The 24,228-nt window shown below is 51.5% G+C and overlaps 1 protein-coding gene across 4 annotated transcripts in view; it reads right to left on the bottom strand.

Moving 5' to 3' along the window:
- Casz1 (castor zinc finger 1) overlaps positions 1 to 24,228 on the bottom strand; it is a 146,452-nt gene that overhangs the window by 70,848 nt on the left and 51,376 nt on the right. The window contains exon 1 of one of the 4 annotated variants that reach the window (XM_085690283.2): positions 7,194 to 7,214. The exons of the other annotated variants lie outside the window; for them this stretch is intronic. The gene's annotated coding sequence lies outside the window, so the exon portion shown is untranslated. Of the gene's footprint in view, positions 1 to 7,193; positions 7,215 to 24,228 lie in introns of those variants that run through there. 4 annotated transcript variants of the gene reach the window in all.

Consider the following 24,228-nt stretch of genomic DNA (forward strand, 5'->3'; position numbering starts at 1 on the left):
CTGCTTTAGCCAAAATATTTACCAATATTTAAAAGTCATTAGAGTCAGGAAGGAAGTGGGGAGGGGTACTGGGAGCAGCCTGACTTGGGACTAGGGTGCTTATTAGCCTTGCCCTCCAGCCCCTTCACTTGGTGGCAGGGTGGCATCCTGCCTGGTGACTTCTGGTAGAGGTCTTGCCTATCACTCAAGTTTGATTAGTCCGGATGGAGGTTTCCTGGGAGCTCGGAGAGAGGTTGGCTGTCTCTTGAAAGTTGTAGGAGGCTAATTGGGTGGGTGGTGGAAGAGACCCACTGGGTACACTGGCAGAGGCCTTCCATATACTCTGCTCAGGTAACCTGCTGGTGGGTACTGCCTGCCACCTTCCTGATGACCTATGCTGCCACCCACCAGGCCATGGCTGCCGATACAGCCCTGCAGGAAGCACCCTCTTGCCTTCCCAAGGTTACTTTGAAGACAAGGAAAGCGCCAGGGGTCTGGAAGGCAGACTTGGTCCATTTTATAGACTTAGACTTTAGATCTCTGCTCCAGACAGTGCCACCAGAAAAGAGGGCTCAGTGTCAGGAATGGCTTGGCCAAGCCTCTGTTCTTTCCACGTATCCTGTCTAAGTAGACCAGCCTTCCAGAGGCTCCTGGCTCCGATCCCCACCAAAGCTGGAGTGGCCACCAGTGCTGACAGCATCCCTGCTGCCACCATAGGCTGGCCATGCTTTCACAGGTTTTTCCCAGCGGGGGCTGGATTTCTGCCCAGCCAGGAATGTGCTCCCAGGATGTCAATTCTAATCTCCCCAGCGCTCTGACAGAATTAAGCTCCAGTTTGTCCGACAACATCCCAAAGTTTCAGAAATCCAGGGCAGGCTTTCTAATCAGGCTGCAGGACAAAGGTCTGGCCTGACCCTGTCACTTCCATTTATGCCTCCTGTCTGTCTGGGCCTCGGCCTTTCTGCAGCTTCCCCCAGCCTCGCCCTGGCAAGCTTCCCCCTCCCCCAGCTCCCCTGTTTCTCCGCCCAGAACTTCCACAACCCAGCAGCCCAGCTAATCCCATTGCCCCACCACCCAAAGCCCAGGGATGCCTGTAAGGTGACCTGCCTGGCTCTCAGCCTGTTGGCCCAGCCTTGCTTAGGCTCCTCGTTGGTCAGCTTACTAGAAGGGATCTCAGGCCTCACTAGGTTCCACCATGGCTCTGGGGAGATGTCAGCCCACTGTGGCCTTCAGCCAACCTTAGCCTGAGTCCTTGTAATTGCCCTTCGCCTTTGACAATCCTGTTGGATCTAGACCTAGATCCTCTGTCTTTGCCTATGGGGCAAAGACTTCTCCCCTCAGCCAACTCTCCTGGTCACTGTGAGGCGACCTATGGGGAGGACAACAGAAGCAGCTTTGAATGGGGAGGAGGCAGGGCCTGTGGCCAGGACTCAGGTCTTTGGTTCTCTTGGACTGGGAGGCCACGAAAAAGGTCGAGAAGCTGTTTCTTTCTCTGTCCACTCCTTATCCATGGGGCTGATGGCCGGGCATGGAGTGCTCAAACCTGCCTCTGTGCCCACAGGAAACTTCACAAGTAGTGCTTAGAGGAGGTAAAACCTTTGGGAGACAGGGAGATATAGATGGGGCCCAGAAATTAAACTTGATTTACATCCATCAAAATCTTCATGGGGACAGAAGGAGGATCATGGACACCCAAGATGGCATCCAGGAGTGTAGACAGCCAAGATGGCATCCAGGAGTGTAGACAGCCAAGATGGCATCCAAGAGTGTAGTATCTGTGCCTCATGTTGGCCACAAAGCTGAACAGGGGCATGGGGTTCCCAGGCAGGGGAGGGAAAATGAGAGGGTTTGAGGAAGAAAAATTAGGAATGCCACTGAAGGCAGGAAAAATCTAGAACAGCCAGGATATGGGAAGGATTGCTCATGAATGGCCCAGATGGCAGGGATCAAGGAATCCAAGTCCAGGAGTGTTGGCACACACCTTTAATCCCAGCACTCGGGAGACAGAGACAGGCTGATCTCTGTGAGTTCAAGGCCAACCTGGTCTATCTATTGAGTTCTAGGACAGCCAGGGCTACATAGGGAGACCCTGTCTCAAAAGAAGAAGGAAAAGGAGAAGAATGTTCTAGAATGCCACAAGTAGGTAGGGCCATGCCATAGCTTCCCTGCTTCCCCACGTGACCAAGGCTGAGACATGGGCTTTTCCAAGCCCTTCCTACTCCCGCTCCCTTGCTTCCATGTAAGGAGTTGGGGCCATTTTTTTCCCAGTGCTGCAGTGAGGGGCAGTTCCCCAATGGTTTCTTCTGTATTCAGTTAATTTCTTCTTAACCCAAGGCTGGCCGGGCCTCTACCAGCCCAGCCAGCTGTCCTAAGGGCAGACCTGCACCACATGATGAGGGTCTCCACTTCCCTTGGATGGCAGACTGGGTTGGTAGAGAAATGGGCAGGAGATAAAAGTGGCCAGTGGGGCCAGGCCAGGTCAGTGCATGCCTTTAGTCCCAGCACTCGGGAGGCAGAGGCAGGCAGATCTCTGTGAGTTCGAGGCCAGCCTGGTCTACAGAGTTAGTTCCAGGACAGCCAGGACTGTTTCACAGAGAAACACTGTCTTGAAAAGTCAAATAAATAAATAAATAAATGGCCAATGGAAACTGCTGCTGGGGAGGGCGTGGCCCTTTAATACATCCCTTTTCTAGAAGAATGGCAACCATCATTGTAGTTCTATCCGGTAACAGAAAAGTCCATGAAGGCTTCCACTGGAGAACAGGTCCTGTCAGCACTTCCCAGAACTCCACTGCAGCTTTCTCTGCTCCCCTCCGCTGTTCAGTGAATACCCTGACTCCCCCAAACTTCCAACTTAGCCACTGCTAAACTGGGTGCTGGAGAATTATTGGTTTCTTTTCCCTCTTTTTTTTTTTTTTCCTATTTATCAGCAGATTGTGTGGAGCTGAGTGGTGTGAGCCTCACCCGGCTAAATAAAGCTTTGGTATTTCTGATAAAGCCATCAAATTCCTTATCACACTGACACAAAGTGCATTTAAAGAGACAGACACCCTGTCCCTCCCTGTCCTCACCCCCTTCCACTCAGTTCAGATTTCCAACTACTCTGACACCAAATACGGCTCCTGAGGATGGAGATGGGGGCAGGGGATGGGGGACAGAGGCAAACCCTGTCCAGATCCTATTTTTTCCCAGTCAGAGCTGCTGGCACCCCGAACTCAAGGCTGGCACCCGGAACTCAGGGTTCTCCCCCAGGGTGTGGCACACTGCTTCCTGACCCTGTTCTGGAACCAGGGGGAATACTGTCAACAGAAACCGCCTTGAACAGGGGATGTCCTCGTAAACAGAACAGCTCTGTGCTAGGGCAGCAGTCCACAGGAGGGAGAAGTCCCTGGAAGCTGCGGGCCTGTTTGGCAGCCCAGGCACTGTGAACCGGGATTTTGTGCTTGTAGCCAAAGCTGGTACAAAGAGGGGGCAGGAGGGGATACTGAGGCCTCTCTAATGCAGGAGAATGAGGCCAGCACAGGGCCTGATGTTCCCAAGGGGTCGGGCGGTTCACCATGCTCTCAGAGGCCCTGACTCCTGACATAGCCCCACAGGCCGATAGGACTATCACGCCATTTGACAGATGAGGAAACCAAGGTTGGCCCAAGTCCATACAGCCAGGGGCAAAGCCGGCAGGGGCTCTGGCCTGTCTGACTGAGTCTCTTCCCATGAAAGACATTTCTTCCTTAATCAGTCTGAGAGCTGACCCCTAGGTCAGGCTCCGTTCATTTCCTCAGTTAGGACTCCAGTGTCCTCTCCCACCTCCCCAGGCCTAACCCGAGCTCAGGCCTTGCGCCCACACACAGCTTTTGCTGGTTGAAGAATCAAATTTATTATTTTTAATTATTTTGATTTATCAAACCAGCAGCTAAACCCATATTAAACCAACTTGGCTTCTTGGCATCCAACAGAAACAGCTGCTCCAGGGCTCACCCAGACTCCTGAGAACACCCTAGAGGTACCTCAGGCCCCTAATCCAAAGTCCCTAAATTTGAGGGACACTAGACCCCTGCTTCTGTTCCTCACCTACCAAAAGAAGGTATAGCTGGAAGTCACAGAGGGCCAGAGACTGGCCAAGGTACAAGCTAGGGCACAGCCGTCAGGTGTTTTGGATGCAATCACCCCATCTCCTGGCTCAGAAGACCCTTCCACAGTCCTGTAATGGGGAAAGGGGTGCCTGACTCAAGTTCAACCCCCTTTAGTTGGCATTTGAAGGGGCTTATTTTAGAGTCTGGGTACTGGGGAGGTAGTACCAAACCGCAGGTTTCTGTGGGACATACAAGTTCATCTACCCAGGACATAAGGAGAGGCTGGTCCATGGCGCACGTGCACGTGCACGTGCACACACACACACACACACACACACACACACACACACACACATGCTTTGCCAAGACTGAAAGCTAGGAGTCAGGCACCAGAGGGAAGACTGACGGGTGTGAAAATAGCTGTGATGGGCACTTTCAAATTCGAAGCAAAACTGTACATAAATTGCGTGAGTGGAAGGCACGTCTCTGGCATTCAAAAGCCACAGAAGATACCCCCGGCTATTTCTAACCTCCAGGGGGCTAGCAGGTCTCCTTATCCTCTCAGTGAGGTGAGGAGGTCACCCACGTAGAAAGACGTTTGTACATTACAGCACTTCCCAGAGTATCTGCAGGCCCACGAATCAGGCTGGGGTCAGAGCAGAAGCTCCATGGCCACTGTCCATCTCCGCTGCATCACAGCCTGGCTACAGGGAGCCCCACCCCAGCTGCGAGTTCTGAGCTCTGATGGGCACCTCTAGGCCTGTTATCTGTCCTCTCTGAGGTCGAGTTTCCTTATCAGTAAAGAGTACCTGCTGAGAGTGCCTGTCTCAGAGGGCGATGGAAACGGGAGACAGCGAGCAAGCGTCGAGTCTAAGCAGAGTTTTTACACATACTCCGTGTGCAGAAAGAAGCGGCGGCGGTCATCACTGCCATCCACACTACCTAGACCTCTCCCTGACTGGGATCTGGTACCAGGGAGAAGACTGAAGAGCAGGCTGCCTGTCACCACGAGTGCTCAGAGCTGTCTCCGAGAGGCCGTCCCTACTGCCCACCTGCACAAATGGCTCCTGCAGGCAGGAAGGGGGAAACGAGAATGAAGGGGAAACGGTCACAGTCGCCAATCCAAACTGTACATCCACTCTGCTTTCCCCGGGACTCATGCCCTAATATGGGCCCTGTAGCTTTCTGGGTTATTTCGAGTGTGTGTGATAATGACTCTAAGTTTTGCTTCTGCGGCTCCCAGAAACTCCCCCATCTGGGGAGAGGAGTGGGAGAATGGTTGGCAAAGAAGGAGAAGGACTCGGGAGGTGCAAGGTCACAGCACATGGAGAGAGTGGGCACTGATGGGTGAGCTACGGGGAAAGAGGAACAGGGGATGACCAGAGAGCCAAGGCAAGGAGGGACACGGCTAGAAGGATACAAGGAGACACCTGGCCACACCCTAATGCCCACTGCCTCCGGAAATACTCCGGGCAGCACAACAACTAGCTCCCAAGGAAGGGATTTAAGCCCAAGAAGACGAGTCCCAAGTCGATCTCACTCACAACTCTAGTGAGGAGCCCTTCTGCCTAACAGTCAAGCTGGCTCAGGGGCCCCTTGGAGCCTTGATTTATTTACGGACTAATTATCTTTCTGCTCAACCTTGATCCACCAAGTCCAGACAGCAGAGGGTTAACTAGACAGAGGGGCTGGCTGGCTTTGCCTCCACTCTACCTCCATTCTCGAACTCCTATCACCTACCTCCCCCACCCCCTGATCTTAGGGAAAAAAAACCCATCAAAATAACTATTTTATGTCTCCAAATATGCAGATCATTTTCTTTAATGAAAGATGCTTGACGTCTCCGATCCAATTAATATGCAAATGCAGGAGAGGATTTATTTGTGACATTCTGTCTGGGTGAGAGAAAACAAAAAAGGCCTGTTAACCAAAACACTAATTGCTGTGACTGATTGTCACATATCATCATTTTCATAGGATCTCCTCCATTCCCGGCTCACAGGGAGCTGGAAACCAGGACTCACTCCACACGGGCATCAAGGAGAAACAGGGCAACTGGCTACCGGCCAGCGCGTCCCCCTCATCATGAGACCCCATGCTGGGCCGGATGAGGTGGAGGGGCCATGTGGCTCTGGTCCCCCTTTGTCTGTCTCTGACCTTCTGCCTCTTTTGACTGGTTATCTCCCTTGCTAGGCTGCACCTTTGGCCTCAGGTGCTCACTGGGAAAGGTGGAAAGGGCAGGCTCCAGCATCTATCGGTCTGGCAAGTAGAAGCACCCCGTAGCCTCAGCCCAGGCAACATCGGGTCTTGGTGGAAGGAAGTAGAGGCAGGTCTCTATCATGGGGAAGAGGTGTCCCCAGAGCCTTCTCTGGGTCCTTTCTGTCACCAACCTCTGCCTCCCTTTCTTGGCATTCATGTTTTTTCTACCTCAAGGTCATCATAGAATCTACTGAGATACACCACCTGGGGAAATTGAGGTTTCCGTGTACCACAGCATTTTCTCCTTCAGAAAACGTAGAGCCTCTATGACTACTCCTCAAGACTTCTAAGCACCTGTTGAGGCTGGGCAGAGACCTGTGCCCTGGCCTTGCCCCATGTGGTCAGCGAAGTGGAAGGATCTGTGGTATTGGCCCCCAGTTCCTTGAGTAGTTCCTTGATACCCCTTTCCAAAGGATCAATAACTTCTGCTTCCTCCCTTGCTCTAGGGACTCCAGGGAGGGAAGTAGGGACAGAGGGGACTTCTATTCCCAAAGGCCAAGGGAAAGTAACAGGGAAAAAACATATCTTACTCAAGTGACATGGTAAAGACGAGAGCATGCTGGGTGTCATGCAGTTCCAAACGCAAGGCTGAGAGATTTGCTACAGTAGCCTCCTTCCCACACAGGGGACAGGACTGAGGGACACCCCAGGATTCCAAACTTAGGGCCTGGTACTTTAGGGGACTGGTCTCTTACTGTGGAGTTCAAATATTTAGGCCATCAAAGGCTTCTTCTAGGCCTCTTCTGGGCATAGCGGTACACATCTATAACCCTAGCATTCGTCATGCCAATACCTGGGAAGCCGAGACAGGAGAATCATCAGTTCAAGGCCAGCCTGAACTACAAAGCAAGTTTGTGGTTAGTCTGGATACATAAAAAGTCATACCCTGTCTCAGAAAACCAAAAGGAAGGCCTCTTTTAGCTTCCTGTCCCTTCCATAGAACTCTTCCAACTTTCCAAATATGTTGAAACTTAGGGTTGGACAAGCCGAGTGCACAAGACTGAGCAGTCATGGTAAGTCCTTGAGACTTGGCCTCAGCGTTGGGCTCTGCATCTTGCTGGAAGATATAAAAACGAAAAACAAAACTTGAGAAGCCACCAAGCAAGTAGCATGCAGCGAGCACCATCACAGATGGGTCCAAGGCCCTGTGTCTGCTCCTAAAGAAGTATAGGGTGCTCGAGGAAGATGGCGGCTTAACTCATGATTCCCATTTCAGACCTACTTTAGCTCCTCCAGCCCAGCTGCTTCCCTCAGGCGACTCCACCAGGGCCTTGAGGAAGAGCTGGCGCCAGGGCAGCAAGGGGCAGACACTCTCCCCCCCAAAAGATCTGCCCCCGCACCCTGAGAACAGGCTCAGCAAGATGCCGAGCGGGGGAGCTTGGAAGCCTTCCGGGAAGAGCGCAGCCCTGGCACCAGTCCCGCCGGGAAGGAGGTGAGCTGGGTCTGCTACAATGTCTGCTGCTCACCTGACTCGCGCCCACGGAGGCTGAGCACCAATAGGGTGTGCGTGGGTGCAGACGGGTGGCGCGCATCATGGCGCCAGGAGCCCAGGGAGGAAGGGCAGGCGGCTGGGAGTGGCAGCAGGCTAGCTGGTCAGCTGAATGGCGCCCTAGCTGTAAACTGGAGTGGGAAGGCCCCACCCTTCCTTGGCGACGGCAAGAGAGAAAGGGTCCTCTATGCAACCCTGGGCCCATCTTAACCAACGCGCACACGTACCCACTTTCCCCTGGCCCTGCCTATCACATTAGTGACCAAGAGAAGCCTGACCTTCTTCCTGCTTTGGTTGTGCCCACCTCACGGAGGTTCACCACATAGCCAGTGGGGCCCGGGATGTGGGCCACAATGCTCCACTCTCACCATGCCATGATTTAGAGCCCCTTTAAAACGAACACATCTGTACATTAAAACCACTCATAAAACAAAGGAGTAGCGAGTGGCTGCGGCTCTGAGCAGTCTATTAAAGCCAGACGCCCGCGCCCACCCCACTGCCTCACCCATCCCTTCCCTAGTAGCCAGCCTCGGGCGGCATAGGCCTCACTGGACACAGAAAGTTGAGTCTGGATAGACCAGCTTCCTGGCAATGGGTGGGGAGGCCCCAGGGTTTGCAGGTGTTCCTGACCAGGCCTAGAGGGAAGGCCTGGACGGCAGGGCGTCAAGTTAGTCGCTCTGGCTAGAGGTTCATTCCTGCCCATTGCTGGTCTTCCTTGGCCTTCTCCTCTCCCATTCCCACGGCAGAACAGGTCCTCTGACACTGGATGCCTGACTGGGGTCACAACTGTTTTCCGGGGTCAACTCAGGTGGCCACTCTGATTTGGTACCTCATGGGCTTCACACGTCCTGTCCCCAACCAACCCCAGAGTTCTCCTTTCCTTGCTTCTTAGGGTTCTTCCCAAACCACACTAGCAGGAGATCGACACCAAGTCACAGCCAAACTCTAACACCTGCCATGTCTTCCAGATCCCTTTGGACCATGGACAGGGACAAGTCTACTTTCCCAAATTGCGACCCCAGAGCTCTTTAGTCTTGGGGCACTTCTAGGGGGACCCAGGTGCTCTCCACATCTTTGTTGAAAGGTGTAAGGCAAATGCCCCCTTGAGCTTTGAAAACACCCTAGTATCTAATTCATGGACAGAGCAAAGGCCACGTGGTCAGTGGAGTATAAATAACCAGCAAATAGTTTCCCAGAGCCTCGGCCCTTCCCCAGCACCAAGGACCTTTCCGAGGGAATCAAAGTGAACACAACTGTTACCAAGTCACTACTAAAATATTTACCAGCCTGGCGAAATGCCGAAGGTGCTTGGCACCGAGTGTTTGCTTATTTACAAGGCTGTTTTAAGGGGTAGAAGACAAAACAAAGTAACCTGAGCTATTAAATGGAGGGGCCAGGTGGTGCCCACCAGCTGCCAGCTGTCCCAGGGGCTGCGGGAGCCAGAACAGCATGGCGAAGATTACCCCCAAAATGGGTCAGGGCACTCACAAGCTTTGGGGACCTGGAAGGCCCCACCAGTAGCAGTGAGGGTTCCTGGGAGGAGAGTCGGCAGTCCTGGACCCTACAGAGTGGCTTCCTGACTCTGCCAAATCAGCAGCACCCCTTCATCCTCAACAGAGCTGCCCCTGGCCTTCTGCACCTTCACCTGAACACTGGACACTTCCTACCACAGGCTGGGGGGGAGGGCCCTGGCAACAGACAGCCCAGGAAAGGGGAGGCCCAGAGGAAGGGAGGCAAGGGTGGGGGCTGGTTGGGATCCTGGGGGGGGGGAACACACAGAAGGGAGACATACGGGGACCTGGGGAGAGAGGGCACTCAAGTTTCTCTTCCTCCTCTCTCTTTGAAGTTTCCTTGTGGTTTGAATTTAATTTTGATTTTCTCAACTTTAGCAGATTGAAGTTGAAATAACCTACAAATTACTTAATGTGTTGTAAATCTGGGGGAATTCAGGAGTAATGGGGACCACATGTTGGCCTGGAGGGAGCCCATAGAGAACTGAGGGGAGGCGGCCCTCAGAGACATGCAGGTGGCTGTCCAGGGCAGGGAAGCTGGATGCCTAGGTTCTCTCCCAAGAAAGTGGGTTTGGACCCCTTAGGGTAGGGATATGGCCCCCAGGTGGCCTGAGGGCCCTGTCTGGACATGGAGGGAAAGTGTTAAGATCAGGGACCTGACTTAAGTTGCGGCCTAGGGCTGCCTGGTGACTGTGGACACTGGGCAGCCAAGTAGGCTGTGTGCCAGGCGTCCGCCAGGCCCCTCTCCTGTGCCAATGCCAAGGCCACAGCCAGCCCGCTGTGTGCGTGTGGCTGTCAGCTGAGCTCCTGCCCCCCTCCCCCTCCACCCTCCCTTTTGCGCAGACTTCTCTCAAGTACTCAGCCATATGGTTCCAGTTAAGCTCCATATTTTTCCTTGTCGATTGAAGAGACACACTTTCCTCTTTGCCAGACAGTTTGCAGATTGCTCTGTTGGCTCAATTTCTTATTGGATTTCTCAAAAAACCTGACATTTTAAATTAATTTACAGCCACAACAAAAAGAGTTCAGAATTTTAATGGTGTTGTAAGTAATTTTTAGGTAATCCACTCCAGATTTTGATATTAACCTTTGAAGCTGAAGTTCATTCAGCTACTATGTTACAATATACTGTTAGACTCCAGGCCTGGGGGGACTTGTTGGGGGGGGCAGAAGCCCGCCCGCCTGGGAAGCCCTTTAGGCTAGGGAAACCCGGGAGAGGTCGGTGCCGAGGGAACTTTGGACAGGTAAGTGATGGCCAGGGACAATGAAGTGTGTGGGGAAGGGAAGGCGCCTTAAGATAGTATAACTGCACAGGCCAGGCGGATTGCCGAATGATCTAGAAAGACAGGCAACCTCTCGGGAGGGAGCTGTATTCTTCAGGTCACCTTGAAGATTAAAGTGTAGCGTCACCTCAGAGTACTGGGAAATAGCAACAACAGCAGCAATCACGCTGATGAGGGCTGACATTCCCCACAGTCAGACACTTCACATACGCTAACTCATGGACACCTGAAGCCACCCTTAGGATGGGCACATTCTTGCCCTCATAACCACCATAATTGCTCATATTTAGCCCAGGATACAATTATATTCCAGGCTACTCAAGAAACTGAGGCAGGAGGGCCATAAGGCTCAAAAGTGAGTTTAAGGTCATCCTGGGCAACTTGAATGGGACAGTGCTTCCAATTAAAAAGTACAGATAAATTCATAATGAACACTGGAACTTAGGGGCTGGGGAGGTAGGTAGTCTGGTGGGCAAAGTTCCTCCTGTATATACACGGCGACCTGAACTCAGATCCCCAGTTCCCAGGTAAAAGCCTGCTGAGGAAGGACACGCCTGCAACCTTGAGGCAGAATCAGGCAGATTCCTGGGACGTGCTGGCTGTCCCGTCTAGTCAAAATGACAAGCTCCGAGTTCAGTGAGAGATTTTGTTTTAAAAAATAAGATGGGGCTGGAGAGATGGCTCAGCGGTTCAGAGCATTGCCTGCTCTTCCAAAGGTCCTGAGTTCAATTCCCAGCAACCACATGGTGGCTTACAACCATCTGAAATGAGATCTGATGCCCTCTTCTGCTGAAGGCAGGCATACACACAGACAGAATATTGTATACATAATAAATAAATAAATACATATTTAAAAAAAATAAAAAATAAGATGGAGAGGCCGGAGAGACAGTTCCCTGGTTAAGAGCACTGGCTGCTCTTCTAGAGGACCCAGGTTCGATTCCTAGTACCCACATGGCGGCTCACCACTGTCTGTGACTCTCGTTCCAGGGAGCTAATGGCCTTTTCTGGCCTCTACATGCACCAGGCACACATGTGGTGCACAGACATACATGCAGGCAAAATACCCATACACATTAAATAAGGAGGAGAGTGACAGAGACTGATACCCAAAGTCACCTCTAGTCTGCACAAGCAGGCACATCTGCACCCCCACACACCACACACACACACACACACACACACACACATACACACACACACACACCACACACATACACACACACACACACACCACACACACATACACACACACAACACACACACACACCCCTGGAGACACAAAACAAACCCAGGAGTCTGGCTCAGTGGTAGAGTACTTTTCTAGCATGCAGAAACCCTGGGTTCAATAGAAAAAAAAAACAAAACCAGTTCATGCCTGGCAAAGGCTGACCATGGCCCAGAAAGATGATGCCTTTTCAGATCCTGACCGGCAGAGGAGACCGTTCACACCCCAGGTTACAGAGCAGAGCAGGAGACTGGGAGAGGTGAAGTCTGGTCTCCAGGTCTTGGGGTCCTGAACACTGTCCTTCCCACCCACTCTGTTCCTTCTTCCATAAACTGTGACACACTCCTCAGTGCCATCATGGGCCCCCTCTGTGTAGCAGGAGGAAGAGACACAGCCCTCTGGCCGATGAGGAGGCCACCTTGTCCTTGTTCTGCCTCAGGCCAAGCTGAAGGCCACATGCCAACCCGGCCGGAGGAAACTCCAGGCATGGGGAAGGCAGCCTCGCCAATGTCTTTACTAGGCTCTGGCACAGCCCTGCCTGGGTGCCGTGCCAGCTCACTACACCAGCAGATTGCAAGCATTCCTTTCTTGCAGGAGCTTCCCAGGGCACCCAGGAAAGGAGAGAAACAGATGTGGGGGCTGCCAGGGCCACTGTAGTCCCTGGAGGGTGCTCCCAAAACAAGCACATGGGATTGTCATGAAAGGTGGAGAGGGTCGTACCAGAGGTGCCTAGGTGCCCGGGGATCTCCCTTGATTTGTGCCTTGTCTTAGAGAAGTGGGTTCAGGGCTTGAGTCAGCTGCTGTAAGCCCACTAAGATGTCATCTAAGTGGCACTGTGTCAAGTCCCTGGCCAGCTTCCCCACTGTGAAAGCTGGGGCAAAGGGGAGGAATATGAGAAGAGCCAACCAGAGAGGTTTATGCTTCAACTTTTTTGGAAGTGAGCAGCGCTCTGGAGTGAGGAGGATTAAGGACCAAGATGGGGGGGGGATCATGGGAGCCTGGGTCCCGGTCTGAGAAGACTGTAGACTGAGAGGCAGAAGGAGATATGTGGGTGAGATGGGCAGAGGCGGGGCTACTGCAAGGTCCAGTCCGGGTCAGGGGAAGCTCAGTGACCAAGGCAGGGTGGCAAACGGGCTGGGCTACAGAGCCATGAAGCAGGCACCTGTCATGGAAACAGCCCTGAAACCCACGGTTCTAGTTGAGGTCAGCATCTGCCTACTCCTTCCTAATTATGAGTGCTATTTTGAGTATCAGAGTTGCAAGTCTGAGGGGAAAAGTCCAGTCTCCCAACACTTAGCCGTAAGCATCTTAGTTTCTTTATCCTTGTGGTTCTGGGAACCCGGCACTGTCCAACAGTGCTCTGAGCCGATACCCCCTTGATTCCCTAGTTCTGGACGTTTCTGTGTCCCAGGATCACCTTCCTTGCCTTACTCAGGCCTCAGATGGAGCTTCTAGACGCCAAGAATGAGCAAATCCCTGTAGCCTTCGGCCCCCTCACCACTTCCAGGCAGACCAAGTGTCTACATATTAGATTTCTGGAGACTGAGCAATGAAGGCTGGCCCGAGAAGCCAGCCTTTGCCTTCTTCCCAATCAGAGGCAGTAAAAGGGCCAGGCAGCAGCTGCCAAGGCTGCCCACAGCCCGTGCCCAGACTGCGCAGACCTGGGAACCTGTGGAGTCCCTGGCTAACTGCCAGACAGCATGTATGAGTGTCAGGGGGCAAGGTGGGGGGTTGGGGGGGAGAACTCAGGCTTTCCATACCCCGGCATCATGCCAACATTCGGAAGGTTGAACTCACCCTGGGCATGATGCCACGTGCCCAGGAAGCGGGCATCTGCTGGCACAACAGCATGTGAACCACGAGGAGTCCTGCCATTGTCCACCACACTGGGCATCCCTTTCAACAGATTACAGAGGTAGGTCTGATCCTTTCCCTACATGGCACGGAGGATGGGGGCCCTCAAGTGTCTCTTTGGCACTGTGCCAACCACATGCTGTGGGCTATCCCCGTTGGCACTGGGCTGCACATGGAAGGACTTGGGCACCTTGGTGGACCTCAGCCAAGTGCCAAATGGCTGTCCCCATTGTCTTAAGTCCATCAACTGGGCACCTCTGGGTTTGGGCCCAGGGAACCATCATTTCCGGTATCAGCCTGTGGGACTGCCTTCCTTCTCACCCTTGCCACAGACAACCATGGCCCATCATTTTATGGCCCCCAGAACAATGTTAGGCGTCTTCATAAGATCAAGAGCAATGTAGAAAATTACCATGACTGTTACTCCCTTCCTGTCATTTACCTGCCTGATTGATTAAATTCTCATGTGTTTTCTAGAAACTTTCAGAACTCCCTTCCTGTCGTCTACTGGCCTCTCTCACCCTCTTTCTTACTCATTCTTTCTTGGCTTCTTCTTCTTCTTCTTTTATTATTATTATTGTTATTTTATTTTATTATTTTTTATTTCCCTCTCTTGGTCAGGTTAAAGTGCTCCTGAGGGGTGATTGACAGAGGTTGCCATGGAGATCCTGGCTTGAAAAAAAGCCTCGTTAGTTGCCAACTCTGTGTGTTGTTGTTTTACAACTGTGACCGACCGTCACATGAGAGGGGGGACAGCTGGGGGCCGGGTGGCACAAAAGGGAATGGGTTTTTAATGGAGTGCCTGGCCTGCCTTGAAGACTCAATAAAGAGTCGCTGGTGAGTCCCCTTGCTGGGCCCAGCCCAGCACACAGGGCCAGAGGCCTTTTGTTCCACAGGAGCGGGGATGGGAAAGTTGGGAAAACCAGTTCTGAGAGGGTGAAAACAAGAGGCTTCCCCACCCCCCCTCACTGGGCAGCTATTTTCTCTTACTCTCAGGGTGCCCCGATGGAAGGGACAAAACTCAGTGTCTTGGACAAGCTGCCATGCTGGGGGAAGTGGTTGGGGGATGGGGATTGGAAGGAGAGGGAGGCTGAAGCCAACAACAGGGAGGAGAAAAAGGACGGGAGCCTGCTTTTGGCTCCAGGACCCTGAGTGAGAGGCAGGTGTCTGATGGGGAAACTGAATTCCTTGCAGCAGGAGGAGGTGGGAGCCTAAGTTCAAGACAGGTCTGAGCCCTAAGGAGAGGCAAATTAACCACAGAGACGTTTCTAAACCAGGAGATGCCTCATCTACTGCTAGAGTCCCTAGACTTGGCTGCAGAGCAGTCAAAGTTAGGGTACATGCTCCCCACCAGAGCCCTGTGAAAGCCCCCACACCCGCCATGCCTCTCCCCAGTGTAGGGTCACTTCAGATGGGCAATTCAGAGGCAGCAAACAGCCATTGGAGAGGCTGAACCAAGTCAGCCAAGAACGCAAGAGCAGAGTCAGAAGGAGAACAGTGACCTGCCAGGCAGCAGAAAGCAAGCTAATGCCTGGACAGGAGCGAGGCTGTGGTGGCTGAGGGTAGTGTTCTCAGAAGTCCCATGAAGTCAAAACTGCTTTCATAATATCTGGAAGTTACCACATGTCTTTTTCAGTGTGGTGGCAGGATGAAGACTCCCAGCAAGAACCAGGCAGAAACAGTCATTACCCTCCCCAGCCCCGTTCTCTTTCATCCCACGAAACAATGCCACAATCACGTAAATGTCCCAGGCGCAGCTAGAAATAGAACTAATCTTTAGGAGACCTTGACCCTTTGATTTTTTCTTTGAGACAGTGTCACAAAGCCCAGGCCAGGCTCGAACTCACTATGCAGGCTCGAACTCACTATGATCGTGAACTTCGGATCCTCTTGTCTCTACCTCCCCGGTGCCAGAATCAGAGACATGCAACCACCATGCAGGTGTATGTGGTGCTGGGGACTGGAACCAGAGCCTCACCCATGCTCAGCAACTGAGCCACATCCCTAGCCCTCTCCCCGAGACTCTCAGGAATGAACAAGACAAACATGGCTGGCTGTGCGTCCAAGTCACGCGGCCTTTCGTCAATGCAAGTGTGAGAGAGCTGAAAGTAGAACAAACCAGCTTTTGGGGGGCACCATTTTCACCTGAAAGACACTAGAGTTCATCAGACTGGAGCACTTGAGCAGCTGGAGTCTCTAAAGAGGCTGCCACTTCAAGGGGTGGGGGTGGGGGGAGGCTGACAGTAACTGTCACCAGTGTCAGACTGTGTATCAAAGCCTTCCATTGACAAACAGGCTTTTGGAAAACCTGTATCCACTGGTGACTTTGACAGTGTCCTGATACTTAATAGCTTTCCTGATGAGATCAGAGATGATATTAACAGCTGTGATTTTTTGTTTGTTTGTTTAAATATCACACAATGAAATGTGTCAAGGTTGAGACCTGCATCCTTCAGTGACCCGTGTGTAAAGTTACAAAATCTCAGATCTGGGAAATGAGTCATTCCAAGTGTGAGCTAGACCCATGGGGTTCACTGCAGACAGGGCACAGGCGCTCACTGATGCGGTTTCAGGTTTCACATTGGCAGAGAACTTTTGAAAGGACCATTCGATGCAGCTTTTTGGTGAAACAGCAAAGGAGACACAGTTATCTGCAAGGATGCAAGGGTGCCTTGCTTTCCCCATGCAAGTGCCTGCATGAAAAGCAGCACTTTTTTTGTTTGTTTGTTTTGGCTTTTTGAGACAAGGTTTCTCTGTGAAGCCCTGGCTGTCCTTAAACTCATTTTATAGACCAGGCTGGCCTCGAACTCAGAGATCTGCCTGCCTCTGCCTCCTGAGTGCTGGGATTAAAGGAGTCTGCCACCACCGCCTGGCAAAGTAGTGGACTTTTAATGATTACTTTTAAAGGTATTAAGTAAATGTTTTTAATTCTGCTTTAATTTTGAATATAGTATTAATTGATAAAATTTATGCAAATTAAAATTTCGTGCGCAATACTTTTCAAGACTTAAAGAGGTATGGTTGTATACAGCTGTAATAGGAGCACTCAGGAACCTGAGAGAGAAGGAGCTTGAGTTAAATACCAGCCTGGGCTGCATGACAAGGCTCTATCTCAACCCCCATCCATAGAAAGACAGAAAGAAAAAAAGAAAGGAAAGAAGGAAGGAAGGCAGACAGAAAGAAGAGGAGAGAGAGAAAGGGAGGGGGAGGGAGAAAGAAAAAACAGAGAGAGAGAGAGAGAGAGAGAGAGAGAGAGAGAGAGAAAAGTTTGCTGTGGTGGCATACACCTTTATTGCCAGCACTTGGGAGGCAGGAGCAGGTGGATCTCTGAGTTTGGGGTTAACCTGGTCTACATAAAGAGTTTCAGGTCAGTTAGAGCTACGTAGATCCTGTCTCAAAAAGTTTTTCTAACTAAATTAAAAATAGCGAGATCCAAGACAACCAGGGACTACAAAAAGAAACCCTGTCTCATAAAAACAAAACAAAATAATAAAAAAGAACAAACAGAAATAAATAAGAGAAAAGAAAAGAGAGAGAAGAGAGGAGAGGAGAGGAGAGGAGAGGAGAGGAGAGGAGAGGAGAGGAGAAGTAATGCAAAGGGGTTCTGCACATTTGTGAGCCACCATCGACACACACCATGGGGTTGTGTGGTGGGGATGGGGGTGGGGGTGCGCTAGCTGGACAATTTTCTCATTCCAGAATTGGCAAGGGTCTTTATGGTGTTGCAGGTGGAATATTTCTTATTTGAAATGCTTAGGACCAAAACTATTTCTGGATTTTAAATGTTTTTGGACTCTGAATACTTACATATATCATGAGATATCTCGAGGAAGGTACTGAAGTCCAAAAGTGAAATTCACTGTGTTTGTACATAACTTACACACACAGCCAGCCCCTCCCTCCTTCCCTCGCTCTCGCTCTTTTTCCCTCCTTCCCTTCCTTCCTGGCATTTTCATATATATATATATATACATATATATATATATATATATATTCACACATATACACACACACATATGTGTGTGTGTGTGGTACAGATATACAGTTTTAATCCCTGCACTCAGGAGGTGGAGTCAAACAGTTCTCTGTGAACCCTAGGTCAACCTGGTCTACATAGAGAGTTCCAGGCCAGCCTGGTCTCTCTAAAGAGTTTCAGGTCAGCTAGGGCTCCATAGATCCTATCTCAAAAATTTTTTCCTAACTAAATTAAAAAGAAAAACTGAGTGAGTCTCCACGTGGCCGCACACGCCACGGTGAGCATATGGCGGTTAACCCAGACTCTCTGGAGTAAGGGAGTTTGTTCCCTTCTCCTATGTGGCTCTTGGTGGATCTAATTTATGTTTGGGTTTGGCAGCAAGTACCTTTGCCAGCTGAGCTGTCTCACCAACCATTCATGTATCCCAGGCTAGCTTCAAGCTCATTGCAGAGTAGAGAATGACTTTGAACTCTGACCTGCCTACCAGGATTGCAGTCTCCACCACCACCACTTTGCGCAGTGCTGGGCATAAGACACAGGGTGTCATGGGTGTGGGGTGAGTGCTTTACCAGCATTCATTTTATTTTGCTTATAAATTTTCATAATTTTTAAAATTTTGCTCATAGTTTTTGTCCATAATATTTATTTATTCATTCATTCATTGGTTTGTTTTTTGAGACAGGCTTTCTCTTGTAGCCCTGACTATCTTTGAACTCTCAGTAGACCAGGTTGGCCTTGAACTCAGAGATTTATCTACCTCTGCAGGGATTAAGACGCCTAGCTGTTTCTTTTGTTCATAATATAAATTTAAAAGCTCCTTTGACTAAGATAAGCTGCATAGTCAGGGTGGTAGTTTTCCACTTTGAGCATCATGGAGGCACTCAAGTTTCAGACTTTAGAGTATTTTCAGACTTAAGATACCTAACCTATACCCCTGGCAGGATGGCGACCTTGGGGGGCACAAAGACTTAGGCAGACAAGATGCTGCATGCTGCTGGCTAGTATTAAAGGCATCACCTTGGGAGAGTGGGCCATGTCCACTCTTGGTTTGATGGGTTCTAGTCTCCCAGAGGAGGGCAGCAGCAGCTGAGGGTGGTGCTGGGTAAACCCAGTCTACCCCAACAGGACAGAAAAGGGGCTGGGGGGCGTGTCCCAAGAATTTAGAGCTCCACAGGGAGTCCTGCCACCAGTGTGTAACTCACAGCATGCCCTGGGCCCTTTCCCAGAGACATGCTAATGATCTACCCCTCCATCCCTGGGGAAGCTGGCTGGAAAGGAGCAGATGCTCACTCCAAGGCATTTTTGCTCCCCTTCATACTGTCTGGGAAAGCCCCAACCTGGGCGCTAGTATAGAGACGTGGAATTTTCCAGAAAAACTTCAAAATCATCACTCAGAGGGGAGAACATCTGAAAACTGATCCTGAAAAAAAAGAGATAAAAGGAAAAAAAAAGAAAAAGAGAAACCTCTAGGTTCTCAGATATCACCAAAGTGATGGTTTGGGGGTGGGGGTGTCCTGGCTTGGGACATAGAAGCCAAAGCTAAGGGTTCGCATGGCACACCTAACTCTGAGGACAATACCTAAACTTGACCTAGGCCCCTACGCTACCTTTTCTTGTGAGAATCAGAAGTGTGGGGCCCCTGGCTTCTGCTGAGTGACATCTGAGGAATGTCTACAGGCAGAGACCCTGGCACTGCTGGGGTCAAGTGTGGCACACTACCAGGTCCTCCTGCACACCCACCTATGTACCCACACACACTTACTAAAAGATGCACTTGCACTAGAGGCTTCCGGTGCTGGGCTCCCTCAGGGATGGGGGCAGGCACTCTCCACTCTCACTGGTGGTCAGGCCCTAAGAGAAGTCACGAAGTCACCATCACACTGTGGGGAAATCCAGAAAGGAGGTGGCCTCTCTGGTGAGACCTGGAAGAGCTGCCTGTGGTGTTGCCAGGAGTCTGGGCTTCGAGGACACATTTGGGTTTGAATTCTCTGCTGTGGCTTCTTAGCTTGGGATGTGCATTTTTGGCCTTCCCAAATAAAACAGGATTTGACATCGGTGTCTGCCTCAGAGGGTGAGGGATTTAGCCAAATCATGCAGCTAAAGAGGACAACACGGGGCTCGGTACAAGCTCTACACTCAATAAATGTCAACCGCCAGTTTATAAGCGTGCAGCTTGCTTAGGTGCACCTCCAACAGGTGCGCTGTGGCTAGATCTCCAGACTGACCAGGAGCAGAGAGATCGACCAGCCCAAAGTAGGAATGCTGGTACCCTCAGCCTTGGCCTCTGTCCTTACAACCGCTCAGACCCAGGAGAGTGGGTGGCTGGCACAGGTGGCAGCCACTCCGCCTTCCTGGGCCTGTGGACTAGAGGAACTGAGTCTTTGCCACTACACCACTACCTGCCTGGGAAGAAGCAGGCAAAAAAAAAAAAAAAAATCCCACAGCCTTGCCCTCCCCTGGCAAAAAAAAAAATTCTAGGAAACAAAATACAACGGCATCTTTTTATTTTGTTTTTTTCGGTAATTATACTAAAGATGAAAAACTCATAATAAACATCTCCCAGTCCCCACCTGCTAACAGTAATTATAATAGACTCAACAATAAATGGTAAAGCAGGGCAGAGCTGCATCTCGGGAATTCTCTAGGGCGTGTGGATTAGCTCGGAAAGCCTGAATGATTAAAATACACTAATTAAAATTTTGTGTTCCTTGGTAACTCGTCTGCCTGGGCCCCTGGTGTTGGCAAAATGGGAATTAACGTGACAAAAGCAACACAGAGGGTTTTTGTTTTAAATAAAGAAAAAAAGAGAGAGAGAGAGCGAGAAAAGAGAGAGAGGGAGAGGGAAAGATCTATATAAACAAGTTAGACACAGGAGAGAAGAAAGGGGAGGTGGCTTTGGCTCTTTCTGTGTGGAACACCAAGCTACCTGGGACAAGAAAGTCTGAGGCTGAGTTGGAGCTGGTGAGAACCCTTCTGCAGCCCTGCGATCCTGTGGGGGTACGGGGGCATATGTCCAGGGGCCACTGTTTAAAAACAATTACTGGAGAGAAGAGGATGTGAGGCAGGGCAGCTGAGGCAGCGGGCGCCCACCCAGTCCGCCTTTTCCAACGGCATTCCTCTAGGGCGGCCACATGCTCCCAGCTCCCTGCCCATGGCCAACGGGACCCTGGGAGGACGCAAGGGAGCTTCTATCCCATTGCAGTTGCACAAAAGAAATTGAACACTTTTGAGTTGCCCTTAGCAACCTAATTGCATCAGTACATTGCACACAGGAGCCAAAGTAACTGAATTTTGATGAAAAGACGGCGGTAATTTACGGCATCACAAAATTAGTTGTCATGGCGACGGGTTAATTACATCTCAAATTAACAATGCAAGTGTGGTGAAATTAAATATAAATCATATTTTCTGCATAAATTATAGGGGTTGATTAGACCGGGGCTCTGGGAGAGGGAAAGGTTGAGCCGCCACGGGCCCCAAGCTGCATTCTGAGCTGACTAGAGAGGCGCCTGTAAACGCGGGCACGGACCGGGAGCTCAGGGAGGGGACTTGGGACCGTGGAGTCAGGCGCCAGGGCTGCCTGAGCTGCCTCCCTCTGCTCTCGCTGCCACTCGCAGGCCCAGCCCGGCTCCATGCAGCGCCAAGGCTGTCCCCAAAGTTTGCTTCTGTTTGGATCAAACTTTGGCTGGGGGAGGGGGTGGGCTGAGTGCCAGGGACAGTAGCTCTGTCTTCACCCAGCCTCGATGACTCCTGCTTTTCCCCATTCGGAGCCCTCAGAGACTCACTGCAGATGGTCCGTTTAACCGTCAGTCCTCTCCGTTAATGGGGTCAAATAGTTTTCAAGTCATGGGCATCTCCCCACCAAAGGACGGGTCCTGTGCAACCCAACAGGCAAGCACTATGTGACTCTGTACCACCAAGGGGACAGTGTGAGCTGCGGGTACCTAGAGGCAGAGGCCTTGTGGCTATGGGCATCATGGACACATTTGGCTGTAAATGCTTGTTCAGCCAGCTCTTATCAAGTGACTGCATCAGTGACTCTCTCTCTGCCACCAGTGGCAAAGAACGGAAGAGGTAGAAGCAGACACGGAAGAGCACTGAGTCCACGCCATCCTAGGTGCTAAGCCTGGCGGCTAACCACCAGGATATGGACGATGTCCCTGGCGCCCATATCCGGGTCCTAACCTGTTGCAGACAGGCAGAATATCCACCCCTGAATGGAGCACGGCTGGGTCTGGCACTCCACCCCCATGCCATCCCTTGCCAGGCAGATTCACCAGAATATCTGGCTGCCAAATGCTCTAGAGCAGTGGTTCTCAACATTCCTAACACTGCGATCCTTTAATACAGTTCCTCATGTTGTGGTGACCCTCCCAAAAAACCATAAAATTATTTTTGTTGCTGTTATGAGTCATAATGTCAATATCTGATACAGGGAATTACTGGCCCCCAAGTGGGTCGTGACCCACAGGTTGAGAACCAGTGCCCTAGAGTCATTCTCTCTCTTACACTCCTGGTTCAATGTCTCAGGCTCACGGAAGAGGTCTCTGCATTCCTGGTGGAGTGCTATCCAGGCGCAGGTATGAACAACGAGAACTTCTAAACTCAAGAGAGCAGCAAGTGACTGAGAAGCTGGAGAAATCCCCGCGGTTCTCAGGCCTTTCCTTGGGAAAGTCAGATCCAGCAGCCTAAACAGGTCCAGAATTCTGTCTGCCCTTATCCTACCACACCAGAGTTCAAATTCTAGCAGGCCCAGGCCCACACCTGAACAATCCACACTGCTCTTAACCCTATTTTGCTGACAGGGAAACTGAGTTTCGGGAGGTGATGTCACTTGCTAAGAAAGGGCAGACAGAGCCGAGTCTCGGCCCACCTCTGAGTCTCCCTCCCAACATACAATGGCCCTCTCTCAAGGTCGCCTCAGCACCACGCCAGGCCATGTGGGAAACAGGGGAACAAATGAGCTACAAGTCTGTCCTTGCAGAGTTCCAGAAGGGCACATGGGGTCAAGCATGCAGCCATGGCCCCACATGTCCAATCCATCACCATGGGACAGGGAGTGAAGGAGGGAACAAAGCGAGGCGGGGTTCAGCCTGGCTCCAAGGAGGAGGTGTCTAGCTAGGCCTTGCAGGTGTCCCCAAGGTGGTAAGCCGGGCTGAGTGCCCAGTGAGGCTGGGCCATGCTTCACCTGGCCCAGGTGTGAGGAATTTCCTGAGGCTTCCGCAGAGACTGGGTGAAGGGAGGAAGCAAAGGCCCTTGGCAGTCCCCCTGACCACGGATGTGCATGTGCCGCTCATGAATATTTCAGCGGCCATTTATTTATCCCGGTACCATCCAGCTGCTGGGGCCAGGGACCCAAGGTGGATAAATATAGCTGCTGGGCAATCAATGAGGCATCCGCTCCCCTGCCCCAGCCACATCCATTAGGCCCCTCGTTCCCACAACTTGCTGGCTGGGCACCTTGTCCTGCTCAATTGGTTTCCGATTTTCATTAGTGGTAGAGGCACAGCCCCTCTCCAACCCTGGGTGTCCCCCTCATCTCCTCTGGGTACCCCCCTCCCCAGGCTGGGCATGGAGCCCAAGACTGCTGTCATCTTGGAGGGGCCAATCAGAAATCCCCGCCCACTGGAGTAGAGACTCCCAAGGTGGTGTTGAACTTAGCGGCCAGACCTCACTTCCTGTGTGCAGAGACCTCACTTCCTGTGTACAGAGAGGGTGATGGGGTTACTGTACAAGGGCTGGCCAGTAGGATAGGCCAGGTACAGAACGCTGGGGTCCTTGATTGCACACCCTGTGATTTCTGTGGGATCCCTGTCCTGGGAAGAAAGATGCCTATGGAGAGTTACCTGGATGTAAGGATTGGGGTTCCTTGGGCTGCCACAAGAGGACTCTCAGCTCCATTAGTCAAAACTGTTCTCCTCAGCGGAATATTGCCCTCAAACCACCTCCCCATCTCCTCACCTAAGCCAGGCCCCTGCTTCCTGCCTGCCATCCCGAGGGCCTCTGAGTAGCCTGGAAGCCCCTGACGGAGTCCTGGACTCCCGTGGATCAAGCTGAGGGCATCTACAGAGGGCCAAAGCCCAGCAGCTAAGGTGGATAGTCAGGGAGTGGCACTGAGGACACTAGCTCAGTCCTGGCAAGTTCTCGCTCCCTTTCACTCACTCACCAAACACTCCCTTGACACCTACCATGTGCCCAACATCGTCTTAAGCACCAGAGGGTCCAGCTAGATGCCAACCCCCATGTTTATCCCAGGCAAAAATGGCAGCAGTGGAGGAGGGGACCAGTCATCAAACTGACAAATAAGTTCCCGGAGGACAAGTGACCGAGGAGTATGTGCGGAGACTTTAGACAGTCTCAGGAGGTGACATTTGAACAACTAGAGGCCTAGACAATAAAGGAAACATTGACAGCCTGGGTCAGGAATGAGAAGAGAAGAAGTCACACGGCAGAGAACACCAGAGAGAAGAGAAGGCACTCCACCTACCCTCAGTGCCAAAAGGCTATAGGTCCAGGTCGGTAGCTGGCAGCACAGGTGTCTACCGTGGGCTTGTAGCAAAAACAAAACAAAACAAAACA

The sequence above is a fragment of the Myodes glareolus genome, chromosome 6 (assembly GCF_982192425.1).
Source record: "Myodes glareolus chromosome 6, mMyoGla1.1, whole genome shotgun sequence".
NCBI lineage: Eukaryota > Metazoa > Chordata > Mammalia > Rodentia > Cricetidae > Myodes > Myodes glareolus.